The sequence below is a fragment of the Dipodomys spectabilis genome, unplaced genomic scaffold (assembly GCF_019054845.1).
Source record: "Dipodomys spectabilis isolate Male_0828 unplaced genomic scaffold, ASM1905484v1 ptg000507l, whole genome shotgun sequence".
Lineage (NCBI taxonomy): Eukaryota > Metazoa > Chordata > Mammalia > Rodentia > Heteromyidae > Dipodomys > Dipodomys spectabilis.
The window spans coordinates 2,691,094-2,697,458 of NW_024871184.1; the positions used below are offsets into that span (position 1 = coordinate 2,691,094).

Here is a 6,365-nt window from a genome sequence, read left to right on the forward strand (position 1 = left end):
CTGTAAATCCTGTAGGTTCCCTTGAGAATTGTCCTTACCCAGGAAATATACTCTCACTGTGTGAAATTCAAAGTTCTTAAGAAAACTAAGACATCAAATTTTGTGAATTGACCTTTAATTACCAAGATTATTCTTTGAAAAAGATAATTTGGGTCAAAATATTTAGGGAGAAAGGGCCCTTCAAAATGAAAGAAGGTATTGGGTTCACACTTTTCTGTTTGTAACACTTTCGACAATGCCTTTGCACGTGAAGCACTGAAACACAGAAAAAAATCTGATTGGTTACGCCAATGATTACACATTTCTAAGTAGCTCACAAAAAATAATATCCTTATTAACATGAGGTAGTGAAGACTTCTCTTATTACATAAGCCAAAAAGTTTGGGATCAGAAAAGAATTGAGAAAATTGAAAGGGTAAGAAAACAATGTTCTTAGAAGCCCTATCTAAGCATACTGACTTCAGCAGTGGAGGGAGGCCAAAAATTTTGATATAGATTGTCTTAATATTTTTGCTACCTAAAGTGATTTTACAGAGCCTATTTGGCTCACTATAATGTAGAACAGTTTGAAAATAAATTCTATGTCCAAATAAGGCAACTTAAAAGAGTTTTAAAAGAGAAACCATGAAGATGTAGCGGGGTGGGGTGGGGAGGAGATCTTATAGTCTTTCAGCTTCACTGGACTTGAAGTCAAGAAGCTGTGCTTAATTGGAAATCAGGGAAGAGCTAAGAGGAGGACATAGAATTAGGACATAGAAGCATTGTCCTTTGTAATAGACACTGTTACCCAAGGTATGGATGATTTAACTCTATTCTGTTCCATACATCTTGCTGAGCAAATGCAAGACCAAGAAAAAATAATCTATTGAAATAATTTTGCAAAGAATAACTTCACTGATCCTGATATGGTATCTAAGGAGAGTCTTAAGAGAGAACATAAAAGTGGAGTATACTTCGGTTTCCTCTAAGCATCTTGTTAGCAAAATATATCTTTGAGGTTAGAAGTGATTGAACCAAAAAGTAGTGGAGTACTTATTTTTGTGGAACTTTAGACACAAGAAGACTTTCAAGGTAAAAGAAAAAAAGTATAGCTAAATATTTGTGATCACAGCTTCTCGGATCGGTTTTTTGGAGACAAAGTTTTACATTAGAGTTTGTCCTCATTAACATAGATGTTGGATTTTCGTGGCAACCAAATGCAACGGTGAAGCTTAATGGACTCCCTTGGACAAGTAAACAGCATGGTAGAAAAAAAATGGCAAATAATATTTAGTAAATTAGTTTGGCTAATTATTTTGCCAGAACAAAGAATGAAAGATGTAATTCAAAATCACTTGACTTAAAAGTATGAAGAAAGAGTAGTGAAGAGAGATGAGAGAAAACATAGAGGACTCTTCTGTCTCCAGTGGAGTAATGGATTCTTGATCTTGTTTCTTCCATTCTATCTTCACAAGCTATCAAGTGTGGCTGAGGACTGGAGTATCCATTGCAGACAAAGAGAACTCACAGAAGAAAATATTTGCAGCAGATGTAGGTGATTCACAACCTTAGACAATCTACTTAAATCTGTTCAAAATTCTCTGCTACCCCAAACTGTCCTCTTTGAACAGCTTTGTTTGCTATTCCCAAGACTACCCTTCATGAACTATTTAAAATTTTGAGAGGTCATATACATCCTCTCTAGAGATTGCTGTTTGGTTGTGATTTTTGTGTGTTTTTGTTTTTTGTTGTGTTTTTTAATTAAATTTCAAAAGGTTGTGCAAGTGTATTGCAATAAATATGTCCATTTAATTGTCCAATGCTCCTGGATCAGAGTGACTCCTTCTATCATTCTCAACCAACCCCTTCTCTAAGATGTATTTCAGAATTATCACTTCCTTTATCACATGTGTACATTGAGTATTCTAGCTGTACTTGCCCCTTGTTCCATTTTTCATTCATTCTGTCTTTACTATTATTCCTCTCTGGTTTCAACTTCCTGATAGTCATTCTGTTAAACTGTTAATATTTTGAAAGGTTTATGTACTATCCATGGAGTTTCAATCCTGCGTACACTTGAACTGATGTCAGCTTATATTTCCATAATTCATTCATCTGCAATAACAATTTGCAAGACTGGAGATGTGAAGCACCTAGACATGATTTTATTCTCATCCATTTGTAAGATTAATCTTTAGTCAACAAGAAAGTTTAAAAATGGCTTAGAATATATTCCTAACTACCAAATTTTATAAATGGCTTTGAAAAAGGTTTGTGATTATTTTATTTTACATGGGATAATATTTTCTACTACCTATAAGTTTTGGAATAAGAAGAAGACTTGGTAGAAATAGAAGACAGATTTTATGTTTGTCACATCTCTGCTGAGTACCCATATTCATGACTTTAAGTCATATTTCTTACTATGTTAGACTGATAGATAAAACATAAAACAACATATGATAAAGCAACTATTTGTGACTTTTTAAAATGTACCTTAGTAAGTGATTAAACTTACTTTATTAGCTAGTGTTTGGGTTTGAATTATGGGAGGTTTTTCTATTTGACACATTTCTGTAAGGCACCTTCTGAACAACACAAATGGTGGATGGTACTATTTCTACACTTTAATGAATGGTTGAACCTGTTTGGCATTAGTGCTGGGTAAATAAAACAACTCTATTGTAACTTGCACCCTAAACTTGAAAAATTTGTAATGTCAATATTGTCTACTTGTCAAATGTTATTTTGGTGAATGTGATTTTTAAAAGATTATTTGAAAAGGAATCTGTTTTCAGGAGATTAAGTGTAGGTTATTGTTGGTTTGAGAATGATAACATTTTTATTCTACAGAAACAAGTTTTACTGAAGTACCAGTATTTTGAAGCATTAACGATCTTCTCAATTAATGTTTTTGTGAATTATATTTGACCTGTAAGTCAAGTTTTCCTAGCCCTGGTAGACCAATTATGGATCTATCGTTCTAGGAACTATTTTTTTTTTTTGCCTACTTATGCTGGACTGAAATCTTTGAGTAATCATTAGAAGAGGGGTATTAAAAATAATTTTGTGACATTTGTGTTCTTGGTCACTCATATGGGCTGGTCATTTGTAAACTGAAAGTTTGAATTACTGTACTTTCTCTCAGATTTTGTGATCTCATCTTTCATTTTAAGTTGCATTGCATTACACAATTGCTTACCACTAATTCCGGTGTCATAAGGAATTGAGATGGATTTTCAATTACTTTCTGTTGGCATGTTTCTTGAGCCTAGGTGAGAAATCTTCCCCTTGTTATCAGATGAAGAGGATAACTAAGACCTGGGATCCTAGGACCCGTGGATCCTGCAGAAGAATAATACCTTTTAGATATCATATCAGCAAAATTTGGGTACAATCAGTAGAAATGCTTCAGAAATATAGAGAAAAACATTTTGCAACCAGTGAGTTAAAACAATAAACAGAGCAGCAGAGTAAAATCCCTTATAGATTAGAGGAAAACAATTGTTTTTTTTTACAATGTGAATTCAGAAGACCAAGAATACTTAGAACATATCACAAGTTTATACCAAAGACATTGCATTGATACTTTTTATATTCTAATGTACATTCTAAACCTTATTATTTATATTCCAATCTATTTATTGTAATAAATATCTATTTATTTGTCAAATTATCAATTAATTCTAGTAAGTTTCACTGTGTGAAATAAAATATCAGCACGTATAAATATAAAATATATAACTATAAAATATAAGAAAAAAGGCACATGTTTTGCAATGTTCTGTTGTGGTTAGGGTATCAAAGGCAACTGTGTTTTAAAATATTATTCCATTATTTCTACCTCAGTGTTTGGTAGAGTTGGACCTAAAGCTTTACCATTTGGAGATTTACAGCCTAGAGACAAGAGGAAACACTGTGATTAAAACATTACCAATTTAAGGCCTAATATCGAGGAGAAACATATAGACTTCTCTTTTAACTATGAAAATATTTGATGAAAGAAAGGCAGTAGTGTAAATTCCTGCCTGGATGGATGGTAGACTGGCCAGGACATTTGGTAATCATGCATGTGAAAATTTTTTTCACCTTCTTGGCTTTAGCTACTATTGAAATGTTAGGTATAAAAAACAATTATATTTTGATAAAATACCTTCTAGCCTAAATGATTCTGTCTTAACTGTTTATCTCTCTATGATCCCTTTTAACTAATATTAGTTTTGTTCCAATAAGAAAATCTATGCTGTCAGGGTAAGATATTCTGGTTGGTCTGTTGCTACAGGGAAGAAGAATAAAGGGTCAGGTAGACATTTGTACCAGTAAGACATCATTTAGGAATTTTTAAGCTGCAGAAGTTTAGAAGTAGCTCTTAAGCAAGGCTTACTTTGAATCCATTAGCTCCACAAAGCTAACTCAGTTTATAAATAAGTACTTGAAAAACAATCACCTTTGGACCTAGCTATAAAGGCTTCAAAGTATGATCAAATTTAAAATGAAAAAGACTTAAAATAGTCATTGACAAAAAAATTGCAAATGTGAGCAATCGACCAAACAATATAAGCTTTAGAGAAGTAAGATCAATAACATATTTAGGAACAATAAGGTTTCCTAGTTACAAACAGTCAACTAAGGATATATGCCTGTATAAAGATTGCATCAATAACTACTTAAATTTACAGGATACTACATGCTTCAGCAGGACGTTTACCCAAATTACTACAATATAGAGATTATCATGGCACTTGCACAAGGATGATATGAAAATTTGTGAAATATTCCATATTTTTCATTCTTGAGATGCAAGAAATGAAAAACAGTTATTAAAAAATTGATTACAAAAGTACAAGTCGTTATGTCGAAAAATAAACTTTACAACTTTGTGCGGGTGGAGGGGTAGAGGGAGGATTGAGTGGGGGAGCAAGGGAAGGATGGGAATGGATGGGAAGGGTAAATACAGGAGGAGGCTACAATGCTTGATAAGAAATGTACTCATTATCTTGCCCATGTAATTGTAACCCCTCTGTACAGTATTTTCACAATAAAAAATTTAAAAAGGCAAATGTAACAATATATGTAATTCATTGAACTGAAAGTTAGTTTGACATCAGTGCGTTAAATCCTCACCTTAGAATGGCCTTTACATAGCATAATCTTTACAAAACATTTGAAATTGGATAACATTGTCATTTTATCCCAAAGAAATAAAATACTATAAGGACCTAGGAAAAAAAAGGAATCTTAAACTTTTTCTGTATGGAATGCTATCTGAAATAACACATTTATTAACGAACCTATATATTATAAAACAATGTATAATTCAAAGTATTATATCTAGGAGAGAATTAAATAGATTATGGACATTATACAAACAAAATACAGAGTATTTTAAAATATACTTTTTTCATACAAGCACCAGAAATATTTTTAGTTTCTGTACTACTAATTTCAACAGATAAGTTAAAGTAATTTCTGATTTAAAAATCACAAACCCTGCAGAAATCATTATAGATGTATACAAACAACTCTTGAATACATTTTGACATCAAAGTCAGGCAATTCACTTGAAGAATACTATGGAATCCATGAATTTTTAAAGTAAGATATTGCTGTTGCTTTGTATTGTGAAAATATTTTGTACAGACACAAAGATGGATTGGCATTTTTGAAAGTTAAGAATCTTAACCAAACCATTATGAGTTAAGAGAACAATTTTTACAGCCTTCCACAATTTAAAAGAGGTAGTGATACATATTTATCCTTTTGGCAATATTAAATGCAGTTTCTTCCAAGTTGTTCTTCAGACCTGGTTTGATATAATGCTTCAATAGAAGGCGATCCAGCATATCTTTGCTATTTCTATTCCAAGATGCAAGGGAGTCAAGAGGACTTTAGTTTGGGCATTGGTATCTGACTCAATGTGAACTAAGAAAGCAGCCACTCTGGTATTATTCAACATATAAGCACTGTGCAGGGGTGTCTAGCCATTCACAGTAATTGCATGAATATCTGCCTTTAGCCACCAACTCATGGACAATGTCTCAGTGCCCACTGGAGGCTTCCCGATGAAGAGAGGTATACTCATCATCATCCCTAGTATTCACATGAGTGGCCTTTTAGGAAAGCAGTGTCTGCACTGTAGTAAGCCGATTATTTTCAGCAGCCCAAACAAAAATTTGCTTTAATACTTCTCCATTTTTTTTTTTGCAAATGATACCATTCCTCACTTTTTCATCTTGTTCCTTGTCTTCATCAGAATTGCCTAACCAGAGACAGTGAGTACCAGTGGGAATGGGGTGCACATGTATTCCCTAATAGTTCACGTTGGTTGAACTGGTCAGAAAAATCCAGTGAATTTTCTACATCTGTTATTTCACCATGATTTTCTT

At 33.0% G+C, this 6,365-nt stretch overlaps 1 pseudogene; it reads left to right on the forward strand.

Annotated features, from left to right (window-relative positions):
• Window positions 1-4,666: 4,666 nt before the first annotated feature.
• LOC122099266 lies at window positions 4,667-4,766 on the forward strand (annotated as a pseudogene).
• The last annotated feature ends 1,599 nt before the right edge of the window (window positions 4,767-6,365 follow it).